General features: G+C 45.2%; 1 protein-coding gene and 1 pseudogene across 3 annotated transcripts in view; one reads left to right on the plus strand and one right to left on the minus strand.

The window, feature by feature from the left end:
- Positions 1 to 544: 544 nt before the first annotated feature.
- The window catches only part of NADK (NAD kinase), a 169,596-nt gene continuing 147,073 nt past the window's right edge, over positions 545 to 23,067 (plus strand). The window contains exons 1-2 of one of the 3 annotated variants that reach the window (XM_089675923.1): positions 545 to 777; positions 5,813 to 6,025. The gene's annotated coding sequence lies outside the window, so the exon portion shown is untranslated. The remainder of the gene's footprint in view (positions 778 to 5,812; positions 6,026 to 23,067) is intronic. The other 2 variants (XM_089675925.1, XM_089675926.1) reach the window with 2 other exon arrangements.
- Positions 10,752 to 13,294, minus strand: LOC149463052 (uncharacterized; annotated as a pseudogene).

Consider the following 23,067-nt stretch of genomic DNA (forward strand, 5'->3'; position numbering starts at 1 on the left):
TCCAACTTGTCGGTCTTTTTTTTTTATAGCACAGGTGATCAAATACCACTGAAAGAAAGCTGTATTCATGGGGAAAAAAAGACGTAACTTTCATTTGGGTGCAGCGTTGCACGACCGCGCAATTGTCAGTTAAAGTAACGCTGCGCCGTAACACAAGAAGTGGCCTGGGCAGGAAGGGGGGGGGAATCCTCAGGAGGGTAAAGGGTTAAACACAAAGCAGCAGTTGTGTGATCGCGGTTGCTGTAGGGCAGATGTGAGATGTACACCTGTACCCCCCAGACAGAACACTCCTCATCATGAAGATGATTGTACATCAGCTCATCCATCCTGAACGTCCAGGTGCAGTCATAGAAATCCCCAGAGGGGAGAAAAAATCCTCAAATCTGCGACCATCCCTGGAAATCGCGGACAGCTGTCAGCTCCATTTGCTATCTAGGAAGCGTCGTCTGCCTGCACTCCTCCTACCCGTACACGTCACCTTTTGCCAATAACAAGCATGGCTGCCGGGTAATCGGCTTGCTCTTTTCCGGCGACGAGGTTGGACAGCCAAGGCGCATGCGCATTGCGGTTCCAGAGGGACTCTCGGCCACAGATAGTTTAACCCTCCGCCCAGGGCCCCATTCTGGAGCGGAGGGTGGGGGGAGAGGGCTCTGAGGGTACCATGGCACCGGCGTAGACCCAGGCCGCCTCGGAAGACACTGGCCGGAGCGGAGCCCGCTATGTAGGAGCGGAAAGAGGGCGGAGACGTGCGGAGTACCCACTCCCTGGGCGCTGACAGTGAGTCACGTGTCCTCACATGGGGCACCTCAGCCTGGTAGGCAACACTGGGCCCTGTGCAGCCTGCAGCCGCCAGGCACTACAAACACCAGCATGCCCTGCCAGGTGTTGGAACGCCCCCTGTAGGTGGAGGGCAGCAGGCTGCTCCTGGCACAGTGACAGCTCAGAGCGGTGTATGAGGGGCTTGTGTGTGTGTTTCCTGTGGCAGCTGACCATACACTATGCAATCTGATTGTACCATCTCTTTTAGGCCTCATGCACACTTTATCCAGGAGGCCCGGCGCCCAGTCCTCTGCCTGCAGACCATGATGAGTCTATGACAGCCTGAACTACGTGGCGGCTGGATGTGTTCAGGAACGTATGCTGGGAAGGCAGATTTCTTGCCTGTCCCTGATCACGTACACATCAAGAATAGTAATGAACTCGGGTGAGTCCTGATCCCAGTCCAAACCCACCTGAGCAGTCCTGCCAGGAAGCTGTCGCTGCACACCGCCAATCATAATGCCCTGCAGCAGCAGTGTGTATACATGGGGGGTATGCCTTGGCCGCCTATGATTAGCAGTGTATAGGGGCCGCTACCTGGTAGGAGAGCTCATTTGGGTTTGGATTAGAATCAGAACATACCTGAGCTCATCCCTGTTTAACCCCTTCATGGCAGAGGGCAGTCAAATCTTAAAGCAGCATTAAAAGCAAAAGTGAATTGTATTACAGCTTACCAATCATTGGATGTGATGGCTGCATTAGTTTTCTTTTCTTTAGCTTTTTTTTCTCTCTGTTTTTGATCTGGCTAGTAACACACTTCCTGTATTAGTGAGACACCACTGTGGAGGAATGAACCAGGACACAGCTGACAGCAGCATTGCCAGTCTGGGGGGAGGGGAATGTTAAATTAGGAGATTTGAATATGATTTTATCCTGGTTACGTGATAGTTTACATCAAAAGATGTGCAAAGAGAGAACGAACGCTTATAAGTATCATGTTTGATTAAATAATGACAGATACGGATAATAATATTAGAATATATTACAAGAATACTTTACAAAAGATGCTTTTTCTGCCACGGAGTCCCGCCTGCTCGCACTATGTGGCACAGGCAATCAGGCCAGACGCATGCATGACGCAGCTGTGGAACCGAGACTGAATATTGGAAGTTCTAGCTGTAGTATATACAGAACTAGTATGTGAGTAAATGACCAATCATCAGGCTAGGTTCATACCTGATGAGTAAATGACCAATCATCAGGCTAGGTTCATACCTGATGAGTAAATGACCAATCATCAGGCTAGGTTCATACCTGATGAGTAAATGACCAATCATCAGGCTAGGTTCCTACCTGTGCAGGTGGCATTTGAGCCATTTCTGCATTGTGTTTTGCGTTTTTTATGCGATTTTTTTTTTTTTTTTTTTTTTTTTTTTTTTTTTTTTTTTTCCCCTTTTCATTTTTTTTTTCTTTTTATTGCTGCTAGGTAGATTAAAAACGTGGCAAAAAAACGCAACACATGCTTTTCTGCAGCATTTCCATTGAAGTCTATAGAACCAAAAACACAACTTTTTGTGTTCAAAAAAAAAAAAAAAAGTCCCCGACCCTTTCCAAAAAAGATGTGAACGTGTCCCATAGGAAATCATGTTAAATGGACTGTACTGCGTTTCTGCAAAACGCTGCAGAAAACGCTTAGGTGTGAACCTAGGGTAAGGAAGTGTGCTTGGCCACATCCTGTCCAGTAAAAATGACATTCCTTGGGTATGAAGTCAGCTAAGGTAAAGCCATACTTATGTCCTTATATGGCCCCTAAAGCAGGATTTGGAGACTTTCTTAGGTGTAGTGAGAAAATTTTAATAAGGAAATATGCAATTTCCTCATCAAATACAATAACAAACAAGTCAAACTGCAGCTAACACTTAATCAGTTACAGCTAACCGTTTTTTTTTCCGTTTTGGATAAAGATTTGACATGAATAAATAAAATCTGTTCATTTTATTTACCCTTGTCAGTGTTAAATGGTCTGTCTCATCCATGTAAACTGATACATATCGCTGAGGAACTCGTGCTTCTGAAAAACAGCAGGCTGAACCACCAGATGAAAGTAGAAAAAAGCCTAAAAAAAAAAAAAGAAGAAAACAAATACAGACGTCACATCTAATTTGTAAGCTGCAATATAATAAATGTTTGCTTTTGGATTTATTACTGCTTTAACACCTGAACACAATTTTGCAGATTTTACCAGTGTTAGTAAAACTACATATCTTCACAACTACTTCATGTATACAGGTGAATTATACCTGTGGTAAATGTTAGTGGCTATCTCCCTGATATTATTTATTTACATATATATATAATTTTTATTTTTTTATCAAAGGATAACTGTCCCAAAATAATAAAAAGAAAAAAGTGCGGATTATTATTATTATTATTATACAGTATTTATAAAGTGCCAATATTTCGCTCAGCGCTGTACATTACGAAGGGGGACAGAACATGTGACAGAACAATACCAATACAATGCAAAACATGAGGGGATCGAGGGCCCTGCTCTTTCGAGTTTACAATCTAGGAGGGAGGGGATGGTGGCACAGGAGGAGATAGCTGTGGGGGATGGAGTGGTAGGAAGAGTGGAGGAGGTCGGCAAGTTAATAGGGGGTGCTGAAGAGGTGGGTTTTCAGGGTGCACCTAAAGGAGAGGAGAGTAGGTGATAATCTGATGGGTTGGGCCAATAGTTCGCTCAGCGCTGTACATTACAAAGGGGGACAGAACAATGCCAATACAATGCAAAACATGAGGGGATTGAGGGCCCTGCTCTTTCGAGCTTACAATCTAGGAGGGAGGGGATAGTGGCACAGGAGGAGATAGCTGTGGGGGATGGAGTGGTAGGAAAAGTGGAGAAGGTCAGCAAGTTAGCAGGGGGTGGGGTAGGCTTCCCTGAAGAGATGTGTTTTCAGGGTGCGCCTAAAGGAGAGGAGAGTAGGTGATAATCTGATGGGTTGGGGCAGGGAGTTCCAGAGGATGGGTGACACCCTGGAGAAGTCCTGGTGGCGTGCATGGGAGGAGGAGACCAGGGAACTAGAGAGAAGGAGGTCTTGTGAGGAGCGGAGTGTGCGTGCTGGGCGGTACTTGGATATTAGGTCAGGGATGTAGTTGGGGGCAGTGTGGTGGACGGCTTTGTACGTCAGCGTTAGGATTTTGAATTTGATCCATTGCGCAATCGGAAGCCAGTGGAGGGATTGGCAGAGGGGGGTGGCGGAGACAGAGCGGTTGGAAAGGTGAATGAGTCTGGCAGCCGTATTCAGGATGGACTGAAGCGGAGATACCCAGCGGCGAGGCAGGCCAGTGAGGAGGGAGTTGCAGTAGTCGAGTCGTGATATGATGAGGGAGTGGATGAGCTGTTTAGTGGTTTCTGGGGTTAGGAACGTGCGGATTTTGGCGATGTTGCGGAGGTGGAGTCTGCATGAGTTAGTTAAAGATTGGACTTGGGGCTGGAAGGATAGGTTGGAGTCCAGAATGACACCAAGTACTTCTTTAGTAGTAGGTTATGGCAATAGCAAGAAATATTAAGAACAACCCACCCAAAATAAATTCTCCTGCTCTGGCTGATCATAGCGATAGCACATATTTTTGTTTTGAATTTTATTACTTTTTGTTTGTTTTTTTGTTTTTGTGTACACAGACACAGCTTTGTTTACATTTTTCAACTCTAGCAAGGTGAAAAAGATGCAATGGGGAAGATTTAATAAAACTGGAGCACTCAGAATTTGAAGAAGCTGTTCATTGTAGCCAGTCAGCTTCTAACTTCCGTTTTTTCAGTTAAGCTTTGACAATAAAACGTGGAAGCTGATTGGTTTCTGTGCAGGTCTGCACTAGAATTTGCTCACTCCAGTTTTAGTAAATCTCCCCTAATGCATCTTTTTATCCATTGAAGAGGAGAAATAAAACCACAGGGGTGGGCTGTTCAGTGACAGATCTCCGTCATCACCAATTAAAGGCAATCAAGATGATCAGGTGATTGGGAACCGATCCTCCTAAAATTTCACTTTTATTTTAGTGCAGAATTAAAAAAAAAAAAATGAGTCAGCCACTCAATAGGGACATGCTGTATGTGAAGTGTGCGCGGAACAGCTCCAGGTTGCCATATTGTACAGAATATTTTGACAGGTTTAAGAAAAATGCATAGATTAAAATGGAAAGATAATATTGAATAACATTAAAGAGAACTAAAGGCAACATTTTTTTTTCTTCTTTTAAATTTTGGATAGAGTAAGGGAGGGTCATAACTCCTGTCAGATTTTTTTTGGCATCTGTGTCCCATTGGGCACATTTCCTATCCTATAGCCGCAACAGAAAGTGAAAGAGAATCCCTGGTTGTCACCAGAAAAGAACAAATGGAGAGGACATAAAAAAAAAAACCTGACAGGTTCTGATCCCTCTCTACTTTGTCCACAACTAAAAAAAATGTTTTGCCTTCAGATATACTTGAAATTACAATTTGGCCTGTGAGGCAATATACATTAATTTTGTAAATGAAAGTTTTGCTTTAGGCTTTATTCCTTTTAAAATGAGTGCTTTTAAAGAGAAAAGAAAACCCCCAAAAAGCAGCCTGCTAAAAAGGACTCTCAGGCTGGGTTCACACTGATGCAGTGCGGAATTTGCAGCGTTTTTTGTGCAAATTCTGCATCGCATCAGAATCGCACCCCGTTCATGCAATCTGCTGCGGGTGTGTATGTTAGGTTTACAACACCCTGAAATCGGTCCACAAAACGCAGTGCGATGCGCAGAATCTGATTGCATAGGTGTGAATACCCATACAATCTGATTCTAGTAAGGACCAGAAAAAGGGTCCTGCGCCTTTTTGGTGCGGATGTGGTGCGATTTGAGCCATACAAAACGTATGGCTCCAATCGCACTGCACACAATTTGCATGCGATTTGCACAGGAATGCGGTGCGGTTTCTGTGCGAATTACATGCGATATACCGCACCGCATATATGTGTTCCCAGCCTAAATAGCAGATAGACCTCATTTTGTTCTTTTCCTCCTGCAGATTCTTCAGCATTCATCACTTTCAGGTGTGTCAGATGCGCTTTACTCTGTGGTTCTTGTAGTGACAGTGCGGCTAGCGGATGGAACCACAGTGTGGCGGGGGACGCAGGCATCCACCACATTCGGAGGTGTGAAGATTCTGCTGGAGCCCCTGAAGAGAGTGAAGTTAGAACTTCGCCCATTGGAGGAGTACGTATTGAGACTTATTTTGAAGGTTGGTTTTTTTTTTTTTCCCCCCCCCAGTATTTTTTTAAAACAAGGATTCTGCAGCATGACTGTGTAACTAATAACTAGCTTTTTCTTTGGGTGGCCATGTGCCCTAGTCTGATTATGCTATCTCCTGTATGCTAGTTACAGGTCAGGGGATCCCTGTCTCATTGGTATGGGTTCTCATAATGCCAGTTATGTGATGTAATGGCTTTGTTTACATAAAGTAAACTCCTACAGGCTATTGTATCTCATCAGCACATTGGCTCAATGATTAGCACTTCCGCCTGGCAGTACTAGGGTTGTTGGTTCGATTCCCAACCATGGCACCACCTACCTGGGGTTTGCATGTTCTCCCTGTGCGTGGGTTTCCTCTGTGTACTCCAGTACTACTTTCCTCCCACGCTCTAAAGATATGCTGGTAGGTTGATGGGATCCTGTCTAAATTGGCCCTAGTATGTGTATGAATATAAGTTAGGGGCCTTAGATTGTACGCCCCTTGAGGGTTAGGTACTGATGTGAATGTACAATATATATGGAAAGCGCTGCATAAATTGATGGCACTATATATAAGTACCTGAAATAAATAAATCAGTGTTAGCCAGTTTTCCAGATATAGGGGCCTTAACCCCTTCCAACCCAGGCCAAGTTTCAGCGCTATTGCACTTTGACAATTGCGCGGTCATGCAATCTGTACCCATATGAAATCTTTATAATTTTTTTTTCACACAAATAGAGCTTTCTTCTGGTAGTATTTAATCGCCACTGGGTGATTTATTTTTGCTAAACAAACGAAAAAGACAGAAAATTTGGAAAAACTAAAGTTTATTTTATTAAGTTTTGCAAACAGGTACTTTCTCCTTCACTGATCTGCATTGATCAGACTGCACTGATAGGTAGCACTAATAAGCAGCTTGAGGTGGCATTGATGAGGTGGCACTGATGGGCGGCACTGATGGGCAGCACTGTTGGGTACTTTTGGGGCTGCACTGATAATTAGGGCAGTGATTATCAGCATAGATGTCTCCTTTCACAGTTACCGGTTATTGGCAGTACTTTCGTTACTCTGTGACAGCGTGAGGAAAGAAGTGCTGATAACCGGCAAGTGTATTTACATGGTGATCAGCTGTGATTGGCCCTGTACTGTCATGTGATCAGCTGTGTCCAAAGGACACAGCGATCATAGAGAGTGCTAGGTGTGCGCAGTGGGGGAGCTTTCTGGGAGGATGTCATATGGCGCCCTCCCAGAATTGGACGACCACACTGTAGCCATCCTTCGGCTATAGAGCAGTCAATAAGTGGTTAATGATGGCTTCTGATACCCCTAATATTTGGAAGATGGAATGCTAGAGAGGACTGTTGTCAATTGCGGACATGCCACAGAATTTTTGACTGTGGCACGTAGTACAGGAGACTGTTGGAAACTGGCACAGGGGACTGCAGGAGGCTGCGCGCGTGGCACGGGAGGGAGAATTTGTTATATGTGATTATTAGAGATCATTGTCATTATAGCCCCTGAAATCAGAGCTGCTTCTCACAGTAATTGCTGCTATTAGAGCCTGATGTTAAAGGCATTGTACACTTTCAAATGTTTTCATTGTTTTAACTGGGTATCAAGATAGTTCTTTTCCCTTTTGTCTGTCTTTTGCTTTCCATTGTTTGTTAATGATGGGGCTTACATATTGTGGCTGTAGTTTGTAGAGTCATGGCTGATCAATTCTCCTATGTCTATGTATTCATTCATCATGCTTGTTCGTAGGGACATGCAGCTTCTTTTTCCTGGTCACACAGCGTCCAATCCACGCCTCACCATTTCCTCTGGGTTACATTACAAACGTGGGGAATGCTAATGTGATCAAATCTCTCTTCCAGCACGGCGGTCGCTCTTTTAATTGCTTCACCTGTTTTGTGTCTGTGTCAGATCTAATTACTGTTTAGCCTTCACCTGCAGAGCACTAGACTTGGAGATACAGGAATTGTGGGATATGTAGTTTCTTCACAGGAAATGTTAGTTCTCAGACTACAGACAGAGGTCATGCGTTAAACTCTGCAGTGTTTGAACACAATCAGAAATTTCTGACACAGGAATGTGAAGATTTACAGTAAGGATGCACTGAAATTTCGGTCACCAAAACATTGGCCGAAAATAGCCCTATCAGCATTTTGCCGATAGGAAAAACTTTGCCGATTATAGGAGACTGAGTGTACTGCAGATGTTGGGGGGGGGGGGTTGAGAAATGCAGGAGAGGAGCAGTGTATACAGTGACTTACTGCCACTATATGTCAGTGCCGGTTTTTAAATGCAATTACCAGCTTTTGGTTTTTTTTTTTTTTTCTTCACTATAGCTCACAGAATGAACTTTTCCTCCAGCTAAACGACTTTCCTTTTAGTTTCTTTCCTGAGATAAAAAAAAACAGTTTCCTTTTAGCTCCAGGGAAAGTGACAGCTAATTCTGTGAGCTATAGTGGAAAAAAAAATGTTGACAATTGCATTTAAAAACCAGCACTGACCTATAGTGACAGCCAGTGAGGGAGCTTCTCTGTATGCACTGCTCCCTCACTGTATACACTGCTCCTCTCCTGCCCCCTCCTTGCACACTGCCCCCACCCCCTTCCCCCTACAAAGAGGACCTGTCACTCATATGCTATCACGTAGGGGACTCTTGGTCCCCTTTGTGATAGCAATAAAATCATAAGTTAAAAAAAAAATATATACATGAAAGTGAAAAAAATACAAAAAAACATTGGAGCCTCCCCACCCCCACATATGCAGACGTTTTGGTTTGGTTTTCGGCCACATGCGGTCTAAATTTTTCGGTATCAGTTTTGGAACCAGAATTTTCATTTTGGTGCACCACTAATTTACAGTAATTCAGGCTGTGTATTACAGGGCAATAAATGACACCATGAAACTGCATGATCAATGCACAACTTATGCAAGTGAACAAAACAAAGTTCAATAAGTCACGCCTTTAACGAATATTGGATTATTACTCAATGAGTTAAATGTGGTACTCATAGGGGTTAATTTACTAAATGCGAATAGGCTGTTTACTTTACAGGGGAAGTTGCACTTTGGAGGCAAATTTCACCAGAGCTTGGTGAATGTGGTGAAGTTACGCTTTGCAAAGAATACTCATGTGCTAAGAAAACAGAAACAACAATATTTTTTGCTGCCCCTGACTAGATGACAGAAGTCAGCAGGGCTTCACCTCATTGGACTCGACTCCCTAATTCACAAATATTGGATAAAAGCTATAAAAAAGTTAAAGAAATCTATAAAAATATTTACCTTACACCATGACTATTGGCAAGGTCACTTAGACCTGGGAACACTGAGGGTGCCAAATCATGCAAGAATGCAGCCCTACACAGCACTGGAGCTTGTTCTCTCACATTTTGGGATCCTCCGTTTCATCAGCAATTTTGTTGTATCACAAATCGATTTAAAGTCACATAGGAGCATAGTGAGTCTCTGTGATATCACAGAGCCACAGAAGAAGTGGCCACAAGCTGTAGTGTGAAATGAGTATGTGTTAACATTTTTCTTTCAAGTTATTCTTTTAAGGTTTTCACATTCACACTGAAGTGTTGACGTAAGGTGTAATTCCTCGACACACGTAAACGCATGTTTGACATTCATTTTTAATGGCACCCAAAGGCACTTTGCAAAACTATCCAAATGTGCGTGCATTCCAGGGCAGCACAAGGCACAAAGGCCATCAGTGCATTATGATGCAAAGTGCTGGGGGGAAAAGGTCTTTCGGGTTTTTAGTGATTTTAGGGTGCACTGTCAACCTATTTAAAATGACAATCTGTCTTACTGAATTGTGCGTTTAACACACAATAACGCATTGCATTAAGGAGGAACTGAATTCATGAAAATGTGCATCCACCCCCTCCAAAAAAAATGCAGGCAGAGGACAAAGAACTAGTCATCAGGATTGCCTGTGGTCTGCTTACAACTATTTTTTTTCTCCATTACTGACTTACCATGACTTGTTCAGCACTGTCTCTGTGTGGAGGTGGCCATCTTGGTAGCGGCAGGGTTTTGCTTCAGCAAGGAAAGCAGTAGGCAGCACAGTAGTGCCATCACCATATTTCCTGAGACGAGCAGTCAGAATGAGCAGTGCCTTGGATCTCACACTGCACATATACAACTATCGAACTGTTCACGGGGTGCCTAGGCACAGTCACAAACTAGGAGGTTCTTCTTTTTTTTTTTTTTTTAAGTAGGAATTCCAGAGAGAGTACATTTTTCAGACTGCTGTGTGTGTATATGTATGTATGTATATATATATATATATATATATATATATATATATATATATATATATATATTATACACACACATACAGTGGAGCAAAAAACCAGCGTTAGACTTACCGGTAACTCCTTTTCTACGAGTCTTCCAGGACAGCCATCTGAGACCTTGGGCTCCTCCCTCCGGATCAGGAAACACACCATCCCCCATGCCTTTAAAAGGCGGGCCTCCGGGCCTCACATCCAGTTATTAAAAGAGAACTAGCGGAAGCCACTGAAAGACACAAATATAGGTAAATACAATTTTCATGCAGTCAACCTTAACTCTCTCGGTTGTACATTAGAAGGGTGGGAATTACCTGCTGTCCTGGAAGACTCGTAGAAAAGGAGTTACCGGTAAGTCTAACTCTGGTTTTCTCCCTACGTCTTCCAGGACAGCCATCTGAGACGATAAACGAGAACTTACCCCCTTAGGGTGGGTCCACCGCCTGGAGGACCTTGCGTCCGAACGCCTGTTCCTTATCTGACAGGATATCCAAGCGATAATGCTTCACGAAGGTGGAAAACCTCGACCAAGTGGCTGCCTTACAGATTTCCTCCGACGAAGCCCCGGCTCTCTCCGCCCAGGACGCTGCCAAGGATCTAGTTGAGTGGGCCTTAACAAAAGGAGGCGGAATCCCCAAAACCTTGTAAGATTCCCCAATAGCCAGCCTAATCCACCTGCCTATCGTGGCTTTAGATGCTGCTAACCCCTTTCTCTGCCCTGAAAACAAAACAAAAAGGGAATCCGATTTCCTAAATTCCCTGGACCTGTCTAAATAAATTACAAGACTCCTCTTTACATCCAGCAAACCTAGGCTGTCTTCCTCTTTACCTTCAGAGGAAGAACAAAAGGTCGGCAGAACAATCTCCTGCGACCTGTGAAAAGAAGAGGATACTTTAGGAAGGAATCCCGGATCAGTCCTAAGCACCACCCTGTCCTTAAGAATGGTCAAGTAAGACTCCCTAATTGAGAGCGCCTGAAGCTCACTCACCCTACGGGCCGATGTGATTGCTACCAAAAAAACTACCTTTAAGGTCAAAAACTTGAAAGCTGACTCCTCTAAAGGCTCAAAAGGTTCTCGAACCAAAGCCCTTAGGACCAGAGACAGATCCCAACTCGGACAACCTCCCACCTTAGCAGGCCTAGCCCTGGAGAGGGATCTAAAAAAATCAACTACAAAGGGATTTTGTTGCAAAGAGCACTGCAAAAAAATACTCAAAGCAGAAGCCTGTACTTTCAAGGTGCTGATCGAGAGTCCTCTATCTGCCCCCTCCTGAAAAAAGTCCAAAACCATCGGAATGTCCAGGGGCCCTGGTCGGTCCGAACACCACGAGGCAAATCTTTTCCAGACCTTGGAATAAATGGCTCTGGTTACCGGCTTGCGACAGCCCACCAAAGTCTTTATTACATGATCAGAGAACCCCCTGGCTCTGAGGATCTGTTCCTCAAGAACCAGGCCGTCAATTGTAACGTCTTGATTCGCGGATGCAAAAGCGGACCCTGCGCAATCAGATCTGCCCTTTCCGGCAAGGGATACGGGCAAGCTGACGCCAGCCTGTTCAGTAGGGAAAACCATGGCCTTCTCGGCCAAAAAGGAGCGATCAAGAGTAGATCCGACCTTTCCTCTAAAAATTTTTGCAGGACCGCTGGAATCAGCCTGATTGGAGGGAACGCATAGGCCAGCCTGAAGTCCCAGGTGGTCGACAGAGCGTCTATCCCCAAGCTCTGCTCTCGCGAGTTTAGGGTAAAGAACTGGTCGACCTTCCTGTTCTCCCGTGATGCAGAGATCCACTTCCGGTTTCCCCCACCTGGAAACCAACTCCTGAAACACCTCTTGGTTGAGTGACCAATCGTCGTGGGAGAGTGGCCGTCGGCTCAGGAAATCCGCAAGCGAATTCTGAGAACCCTTTAAGTGTACCGCCGAAATTGAACTCAGATTCTGTTCTGCCCAGGTCAGAATATCGCCCGCGATCCTCTGCAGCGAAGGACTCCTTGTCCCCCCCTGTTTGTTCACATAAGCTACCGTTGCCATGTTGTCTGAACGAACCTGTACATGAAGGCCCCTCAAGCTTGCCTGAAAAACCTCCAAGGCTTTCCCGACCGCCAACAGCTCCCGCCGATTTGAGGGCTTTAAGGAGTCCTCCTGGGACCACCTCCCCTGGGCCGTTCTCCCTTGTAGATGAGCCCCCCAACCAAAACTGCTGGCGTCTGTGGTTACAATGAGTGGATCCAATGGCCTCCAATCCAGACCCCTGGTCAAGTTTCTCTCAGTTCGCCATCACCACAGAGATCTCTTGACTCTGGACGGAAGCCGGACCTGCCGCTCCAGCTCTGAGACATTTCCGTCCCATTCCTTTAACAAGAAGGCCTGGAGCGGTCTCTGGTGAAATCTTGCCCATGGAACCGCCGGAAAGCAGGATGTCATAAGACCCACTGCCCCTGCGACCTCCCTCACCGAAACCGTCAGGTTGCACTGCAACCCTAACAACACTCGATTCATCTTCTCGAACTTTTCCCGTGGCAGAAAAATCTTTTCCTCTACAGAAGAGATCTCGTACCCTAGGTAAACCACCCTCTGTGCGGGTACCAGAGACGACTTTTCCCTGTTGATAAGCCAGCCCAGACCTTGTAGGAGATTCTGGACTACTACTAGGTGCTCGAGCAACTGTTGCCGAGACCCGGCCACCAGAAGCAAGTCGTCCAGGTAAGCAACCACCAAGATTGATCTCCGCCTCAGGGGAACCAAAGCTTCTGCTAAAACCTTTGTAAAGATCCTGGGAGCTGACGCTAGACCGAAGGGCAAGGCCGAAACTGCCAATGGAAGGTCTGTGACCCCATCCTTATGGCCAACCTCAGGAACTTCTGACTTGCCTGGTGGATGGGAATGTGAAAATAGGCATCCCTCAAGTCCACTGTGGCCATGAAGCACCCCCGGAACAGTATATTCTTTACCGAATATATCGACTCCATCCTGAAGCGTTTGTATGTTAGGGCCTGATTTAGGGAGCGTAGATTCAGGATTAACCTGAATTTTCCTGAAGGCTTTCCTACCACAAAGACGTGAGAGTAACACCCTGAACCCCGCTCGTTCTGAGGCACCTGCACCAGAACTCTCTGGTCCACCAATTCCCCTATAAGACCGCATAACGCCTGAGACTTCCTGCGGTCCCTGGGAAGATCTGTAACTAAGAACCTGTTTGGAGGGCAGTCCCCGAACTCTATCCTGTAGCCTCCCTGAATCAGGCTCCAAATGAAGGGGCTCGGGGATATAGAAGCCCACTGAGGGAGAAAGGACCCCAACCTTCCCCCTACCGGGCCATCCAAGTCATTGGGGCTTGGAATTTCCCTGAGGAGGATTGAATAATATCCCTCCCCGGCCTCTGTTTTTATGCCCTGTCCAATGCTTCTTTGGCTGAACTTCTCTATTCGGAAGTACTTGGGTTCTAGGCCGAAAGGGTTTCCTAGGAAAGACCTTTTTTCTGCTCTCTGGGAAGGCCCTCTTCCTATCTGCTGTACGCTCAAGAGCCTCCTCCAGGCCTGAGCCAAAAAGGTTATCCCCCGAAAATGGTAATGCGCATAAACGCAACTGGGACGCTGAATCCCCCGCCCAGGTCTTTAACCACAAAGCTCGCCTAGCGGAGTTAACCAGGGCTGAGGACCTGGCCGCAAGCTTGACCGATTCTGCCGAGGCGTCCGCCAAAAACCCCGCCGCTTTCAGAAGCAACGGTAGTGATTTTAGGATCTGCTGCCTCGAGGTTCCTGCCGCTAGGTGATTCTGTAGTTGGGCTAACCAGCACTCCAAATTTCTGGCCACACAAGTCGCCGACAGGGCTGGCTTCAAACTGACTGAAGAGGATTCCCAGGCCCTTCGCAACAAAACTTCCCCCCTCTTGTCCATAGGGTCCTTCAAGGCCCCCATGTCCTCAAAGGCCAGATCCGTCCTTTTCGAAATCCTGGACAAAGGGGCGTCTAATTTTGGAACCTTATTCCAGGGTTGCGAGGGGTCCTCGTCAAAGGGGAATCTCCTCTTTAGGGCACCGGAAAAGAAGGGCCTCCTCTCCGGGCTTTCCCACTCCTGTCTGATAGTTTCAACCAAGGAACTATGGACCGGAAAAACTCTGGCTTTTTTAGCATGAAGCCCCTGATACATGAGATCATGCTTCGACAAGGTCACATCTTCCTCCTCTATCTCCAGAGTTTCATAAATTGCTTTCAAAAGCTCGTCCACCTCTTCTAGGGCCAACCTATACTTAGAGCCCCAAGAGGTGGGGGCTTCCTCCTCCTCGGACCCTGAACCTAACTGGGAGGACGTCCGAGATCGAGGAATGTCTTCCTCCTCTTCCGGAACTACCTGCCGGGAGGGCATGATCCCCAATGCAGACTGCGAACCAATCTCCAAAGGAGACTGAACCCTATCCAGAAGGGACCTAAACGCCTGAAAAGTTGCCGACATATCCTCTTTAATAGAGGACAAAACTTTATGGCATGTTGTAAAAGATTCGTCTCTAACAAGACTATCAATGCAGTTGCGGCATAAAGGCTTCTCATATCCTGCGCCTAACTTGGCCGCATACACTGCACATTTCCTCTTTGGGGCCTGTACCGGGGTCCTGTCCTGTGTTTTAGTCTAAAGAAGAAATGACAAAAAACAAACAGAACTAGGCACTTGAGAGGAACAATATCCCAGGACCCCCACTGCATCCAGTACTGTGGAAAAATTGCAGCGTACCCTAACACCCACAACCTTGGGGACTTAAGGGACCTCCAAAAAACACCCCCCCCCCAGGAATATAGCATAAAGGGGAGCCTCCCCAAGCTTACCTGGGAGGAGCCGGTACCGGGACCTGGGTCCGCCTGAGAAGGTCCTGCTTCCATCATCCCCCTGGCGTGGAGACAGCGCCGCCGCTCCGCACGCCCACCGGCTTTTAATTCCCCTGGTGGTGCCTGCGCCTCTGGAGATCGGAGCCGGCGTCTCTTGCGCCCGGCGCTGACGTCACCGGCGGACTTCCGGCCTGTGGAGCGCATCCGCCCTGCTACTTCCGGTTGCTGGAACGCAAGGCCGCGCCCAACCAGAAGTCCCGCCTCTCCCCTGCACATTCAACTGAATGCCGGGTCAGAGGAGAGGCCACGATCGGGGCAAGCCCCAGTGACATGCGGCAGCGCCGGTTACCCACCTGGGCCTGAAGGACACCACCAGATGCCAGCCCCACCACGTGGAAGGCACCGGGGACGGAGGTACAGACCGCACCACACCCTTCCAGGCCAGCCTTCCTGAGGGTGCGAGGATCACCCTGGCTCCTACGGCGTGCATCCTTCCGGCTCAGGAAACACAAAAAACTGGATGTGAGGCCCGCCTTTTAAAGGCAAGGGGGATGGTGTGTTTCCTGATCCGGAGGGAGGAGCCCAAGGTCTCAGATGGCTGTCCTGGAAGACGTAGGGAGAAAAGTATTTAGTCAGCCACCAATTGTGCAAGTTCTCCCACTTAAAAAGATGAGAGAGGCCTGTAATTGGCATCATAGGTAGACCTCAACTATGAGAGACAAAATTAGGAAAACAAATTCAGACAATCACATTGGCTGATTTGGAAAGAATTTATTTGCAAATTATGGTGGAAAATAAATATTTGGTCAATATCAAAAGTTCATCTCAATACTTTGTTATTTATCCTTTGTTGGCAATGACAGAGGTCAAATGTTTCCTGTAAGTCTTCACAAGGTTGGCACACACTGTTGCTGGTATGTTGGCCCATTCCTCCATGCAGATCTCCTCTAGAGCAGTGATGTTTTGGGGCTGTCCCTGGGCAACACGGACTTTTAACTCCCTCCAAAGGTTTTCTATGGGGTTGAGATCTGGAGACTGGTTAGGCCACTCCAGGACCTTGAAATGCTTCTTACGAAGCCACTCCTTCGTTGCCCGGGCAGTATGTTTGGGATCATTGTCAGGTTGGAAGACCCAGCCATGTTTCATCTTCAATTCCCTTGCTGATGGAAGGAGGTTTGCGCTCAAAATCTCATGATACATGGCCCCATTCATTCTGTCCTGTACATGGATTAGTCGTCCTGGTCCCTTTGCGGAGAAACAGCCCCAAAGCATGATGTTGCCACCCCCATGCTTCACAGTAGGTATGGTGTTCTTTGGATGCAACTCAGCATTCTCTCTCCTCCAAACACGACGAGTTGTGTTTCTACCAAACCGTTCTATTTTGGTTTCATCTGACCATATGACATTCTCCCAATCCTCTTCTGGATCATCCAAATGCTCTCTAGCAAACTTCAGACGGGCCGGACATGTACTGGCTTAAGCAGGGGGACACGTCTGGCACTGCAGGATCTGAGTCCCTGGCGGCGTAGTGTGTTGCTGATGGTAGCCTTTGTTACGTTGGTCCCAGCTCTCTGCAGGTCATTCACTATGTCCCCCCGTGTGGTCCTGGGATTTTTGCTTACCGTTCTTGTGATCATTTTGACCCCACGGGTGAGATCTTGTGTGGAGCCCCAGATCAAGGGAGATTATCAGTGGTCTTGTATGTGGTCTTGTATGTCTTCCATTTTCTAATTATTGCTCCCACAGTTGATTTGTTCACACCAAGCTGCTTGCCTATTGCAGATTCAGTCTTCCCAGCCTGGTGCAGGTCTACAATTTTGTTTCTGGTGTCCTTCGACAGCTCTTTGGTCTTCACCATAGTGGAGTTTGGAGTGTGACTGTTTGAGGTTGTGGACAGGTGTCTTTTATACTGATAACAAGTTCAAACAGGTGCCATTGATACAGGTAATGAGTGCAGGACAGAGGAGCCTCTTAAAGAAGAAGGTACAGGTCTGTGAGAGCCAGAAATCTTGCTTTTTTTGTAGGTGACCAAATACTTATTTTCCACCATAATTTGCAAATAAATTCTTTCCAGATCAGCCAATGTGATTGTCTGGATTTTTTTTCTCACTTTGTCTCTCATAGTTGAGGTCTACCTATGATGCCAATTACAGGCCTCTCTCATCTTTTTAAGTGGGAGAACTTGCACAATTGGTGGCTGACTAAATACTTTTTTGCCCCACTGTGTATATGTGTATGTGTGTGTGTGTGTATGTGTGTGTGTATGTATGTGTGTGTGTATGATATCTAGAGATATATAGATCTTTCATAAAACAGATATTCACTTTTTGAGTTCAATTCCACTTTAATGCAATACATAGTCTAAATGGGCCCTGTGGTGTTTTTTTTTTTTTTTTTTTTTTTTTTTTTTTGGGGGAGATAGTGGGCTCCCAGATAAATCATAGGAAGCCATCTGTTAGTGATCAGTTGCTAATGATTGTAGAAGTTAATTTTGCTGTTAAAGATATTATGTGTAGTATAGGCCTTAATTTTGGTCATAGTTTACTGCTCATATAACTGTTTACAATAGGTCACTTTATAGCCTCAGAACATCATAATGGACTCCTTCATGATGGCGACTCTTCCAGTGTCTGTAGTGAAATGACGTGTCTGCTGTGATTTTACTGCCAACACAACATGCACAAGAATGAGGAACTTTCCATCAATATTATTATTATTATACAGTATTTATAAAGCGCCAATAGTTCGCTCAGCGCTGGGATCACTCTTGTCATATTAAAGCTGGACTCCAGCATGAGAATCATTTTTAATAAAACGTTCCCTCTCACATTCACACAAAAATACCTCAACAGTTTTACCCACAAGTCAGAGCACAGCTAAGAAATCAGCATTTATACTTTCAGCGACATTTTTAGCAGTCTTCTATATGGGGCCACACAGAAGGGATCTGTGATTCCTAGATTGTAAGCTCGAAAGAGCAGGGCCCTCGATCCCCTCATGTTTTGCATTGTATTGGTATTATTCTGTCACATGTTCTGTCCCCCTTTTGTAATGTACAGCGCTGAGCGAACTATTGGCGCTTTATAAATACTGTATTATAATAATAATAATACTTCCCTCAGACATTGGGTTGGGGCCAATTCTCTGGCCTCTAGTAATGGTGATTGGCATGTGACTAATGCAGGCCAAACATGGGTCGAATTCCGAATGATTTTTGTCTGAAAATTGTAAGCGTCATTCGCTCCGTAATCCGATGGTGCCATCAATGATTTCGAAAATCGTCCGACTAAGTCATAAAGTTCACCCCATATAACAGGTGAAACTTTTGTTCTTTCAGGTCAAGGCTCATGCGCATATTCTTTTCGGAAAAACGATCGTACGATTTGACCATCATTGAGTCGAAAATTGGTTGTTTCTCACGAATTTTCCAACATGCCCAGTCACCGAAAAGAGGAGGAACCACGAAAAACGGCCGGTGCCATTGACCCACTAACAGAGCAAAAATCGGCCGATTATCGGATGAAAAATTGGTCGAATTTTGACCCATGTATGGCTGGCATAAGGCTCTGGGCCAGTGGTGCGCGGGTTTGTGGGTGTAGACAGGCAAGTTGATTTCTTCTCTGTCACCACCTACATACATGCACACTGCTGATCCAACTGTATCAGGAAAAGATGGGCAGGGAAACAGATGGTGAGAGATCTGCAGACAGATCATCTACTGTATGTAGCGTTGACGTGATCTTGTCAGCAGTGCAGAGTAAGGGCCTGTCTGCACCAACATTACATAGTCAAAAGTCAGACATGCTGTGAAATCGCGCCTCACTTTTTAAAACATTTATGGTTGTTTTTTAAAATATGCGACCACCCTTGGGTTGTAAAGTTGGAAGTTTGCCCCGTGTTACTGCTCTTAAACACAGTCTCTCTTTTTTTTTTTTTTTTTTTTTTTTTTTTTTTAAATTTTAAATTTTTTTTTTTTTTTATGTGCCACAAAGCTGCCACATCCACGTGTATAGTACCTATCAATTGCAGTATCAAAATTTGTAAATGGCAGTTTTGGGGCTTTTTCGGGGTGAAAAAAAATTGCCCTGTTTGCCAACATTGAAGATGGGGTAAAATGAAAGTACAAGACAAGGGACATTATTTTAGTAACATTGATATAATCATTTCTAGACACAGGAGGCACTGTGAAGGAATGAAGATGCTGCCTCAAGATGGCCTTTGTAATCATGGTGTTTTGCCTGGAGTTCAGCTTTAACAATGGTGAAACATTGTGGAAATTGTTGCTCTGCAGCTGGAAATCCCTTCTCTGACTAGAATGCATTATACTTTGATTCATGTAGAGGGCTGCCTTTTACAGCCCATAGGTTGGACTCTTTTACAACTGTAATGTAAGATATTTCAAGCTGGGAAAACCAGCTGGCCAGCATTCCATGTCATTCTGAAGCTTCAGCTGGGTGGAACAAGGAAGTATCAGCCTCTGAAATGGAGCTGCCATTGGACTATTGGAAGGAATCATCCAGGGGTTGGTATGTTAATGACTTCATTTGAATGCCTTTTGGAGACTATCCTTTCCTGCTTTTGTATTGGTATGTTTTCACATTGCTGGTGTATTGCTGTGTACTAGTACATATTATGTATTAGTATATTACAGCCAGTTGACCTTTTTGACTTTTTTTTTTTTGTTGATTTGAGGCTGGTTTATGATCTGTGATGTGGGAACTGTTTGTGTTTTTGATTTTTTTCTAGGTTTTTGCACAGTTTACGCCTATCTATACTACAGTATATAAACATGTATACTATGTACATACCCGTAGGGTATCCATAAAATTCACACTTGTGCAGACATTTGCACTTTGTGTACTAACGCACATTGGCAGGTGTTTTAACACATTTTTTTGCATTGTGAGAGTTGCAAAATACAGGTTTGGTATGTGATAGAAGCCTGTGATAACAGGGTAATGTGTGTTACCTTTTTATCCCATGGCCCCTGAAAGGAACTGCAGAGGAAATGGTGCAGACCTCGATGTATTTTGTCATTGCTCTGCAAATCGGAACAACCTGCCTAGACAGTCATTTATTTGTGTCTGCCTTTACCTGTGTACACCAGTAATACAAAATAAAAATGGGAGTCCCCGAACCAGTACACTGCTACCTCCGCTCTCCTCACTCCCCACTTGTTACTAACAGTTGCTTTTAGCAGTTAGTAACTGGATGAGTGAGGAGAGCGGAGGTAGCAGTGTACTGGTTCGGGGACTCTCATTTTTATTTTGCATGCCCTCATTGGTGGGAAGAGAAGTTGGAGCAGACCCGCAAGTTGGAGCACTGTTATGTCATCTAATGTGGATATGTTTGGGGTTAACTCCTAAAGTGCTGATGGCTTTTCATTTGTATGAAAGGCCAACAGCTCCAGAAGAGCTCCTACTCACCTTTGTTGTCACTTCTCCCTTTTTGTCTCATTGGATGAATGGGTCCTTTTCCTTTTTCTCCCTTTTGACAGTTGGAAGCACTTTGTATTGTGAATTTATGGTGGACTTCACTTTTAATTATCATTTTGTATCACCTAGGTTTTAGCACTGCACTTTCTGTATTATTTAATTTGTACTCTGAGGTTTCTGTATCTTTTACCTGTGCCAGCTGCTTTCACTGCATTTTTTTAATCCGAGTGCAGAAATTTATTGGGTTTTTAATTTTTTTACCTTCATGCATTCCATGCATTAAGATAAAAAATGTCTCACTAATTGTATCACCCCTTCAGGCCCTTATACGTTTCTGAATCCTATTTCGATCCAGCTCTGTGCCTGTCTGCAGCACCACTGCGCTCTCTCTCCCTTACAGGGTCAGAGACAGCAGCGAGAGCCATTTGCTCCTGCTAACCTTAATCAAGTCCTGTGAGGAGGGGGCTGGGGTCGAGCCACAGTGTGTCGGTGGATGCACACAGCCCAGCTTGGGAGCGAGCCTGCAGGTGTGCCACCATAGGAAGCGGCTTCCTATGGTGGCACACAGAGAAGAGGAGGAGCCAATAGCACTGGCAGGGGACTTCAGAAGAGGAGGTTTCAGGCTGCTCTGTGCAATACAGTTGCCCAGAGCGGCTAAGTATAACACGTTTATTACTTAAAAAAAAAAAAACTTTACAACCGCTGCAAATGAGTAGACTGAAGCCCGCAATGGTGACCAGATTATGACTGCACCATAAAGAATACAGTCAGGTCCATAAATATTGGGACATCGACACAATTCTAACATTTTTGGCTCTATACACCACCACAATGGATTTGAAATGAAACGAACAAGATGTGCTTTAACTGCACACTATCAGCTTTAATTTGAGGGTATTTACATCCAAATCAGGTGAGCGGTGTAGGAATTACAACAGTTTGCATATGTGCCTCCCACTTGTTAAGGGACCAAAAGTAATGGGACAGAATAATAATCATAAATCAAACTTTCACTTTTTAATACTTGGTTGCAAATCCTTTGCAGTCAATTACAGCCTGAAGTCTGGAACGCATAGACATCACCAGACGCTGGGTTTCATCCCTGGTGATGCTCTGCCAGGCCTCTACTGCAACTGTCTTCAGTTCCTGCTTGTTCTTGGGGCATTTTCCCTTTAGTTTTGTCTTCAGCAAGTGAAATGCATGCTCAATCGGATTCAGGTCAGGTGATTGACTTGGCCATTGCAGAACATTCCACTTCTTTCCCTTAAAAAACTCTTTGGTTGCTTTTGCAGTATGCTTTGGGTCATTGTCCATCTGCACTGTGAAGTGGCGTCCAATGAGTTCTGAAGCATTTGGCTGAATATGAGCAGATAATATTGCCCGAAACACTTCAGAATTCATCCTGCTGCTTTTGTCAGCAGTCACATCATCAATAAATACATGAGAACCAGTTCCAATGGCAGCCGTACATGCCCACACCATGACACTACCACCACCATGCTTCACTGATGAGGTGGTATGCTTAGGATCATGAGCAGTTCCTTTCCTTCTCTATACTCTTCTCTTCCCATCACTCTGGTACAAGTTGATCTTGGTCTCATCTGTCCATAGGATGTTGTTCCAGAACTGTGAAGGCTTTTTTAGATGTCGTTTGGCAAACTCTAATCTGGCCTTCCTGTTTTTGAGGCTCACCAATGGTTTCCATCTTGTGGTGAACCCTCTGTATTCACTCTGGTGAAGTCTTCTCTTGATTGTTGACTTTGACACACATACACCTACCTCCTGGAGAGTGTTCTTGATCTGGCCAACTGTTGTGAAGGGTGTTTTTCTTCACCAGGGAAAGAATTCTTCGGTCTTCCACCACAGTTGTTTTCCGTGGTCTTCCGGGTCTTTTGGTGTTGCTGAGCTCACCGGTGCGTTCCTTCTTTTTAAGAATGTTCCAAACCGTTGTTTTGGCCACGCCTAATGTTTTTGCTATCTCTCTGATGGGTTTGTTTTGTTTTTTCAGCCTAATGATGGCTTGCTTCACTGATAGTGACAGCTCTTTGGATCTCATCTTCAGAGTTGACTGCAACAGATTCCAAATGCAAATAGCACACTTGAAATGAACTCTGGACCTTTTATTTGCTCATTGTAATTGGGATAATGAGGGAATAACACACACCTGGCCATGGAACAGCTGAGAAGCCAATTTTCCCATTACTTTGGTCCCTTAACAAGTGGGAGGTACATATGCAAACTGTTGCCATTCCTACACCGCTCACCTGATTTGGATGTAAATACCCTCAAATTAAAGCTGACAGTCTGCAGTTAAAGCACATCTTGTTTGTTTCATTTCAAATCCATTGTGGTGGTGTATAGAGCCAAAAATGTTAGAATTGTGTCGATGTCCCAATATTTATGGATCTGACTGTATTTGTCCTTAGAGAAGCTTGAGGCTGTATTCACACAATCCTCCAGAGTTGCCAATCTCAGTCCCACCACATA

The sequence above is a fragment of the Staurois parvus genome, unplaced genomic scaffold (genome assembly GCF_062004578.1).
Source record: "Staurois parvus isolate SC_StPar_1 unplaced genomic scaffold, SC_StPar_1.0 ptg000160l, whole genome shotgun sequence".
NCBI classification, from domain to species: domain Eukaryota; kingdom Metazoa; phylum Chordata; class Amphibia; order Anura; family Ranidae; genus Staurois; species Staurois parvus.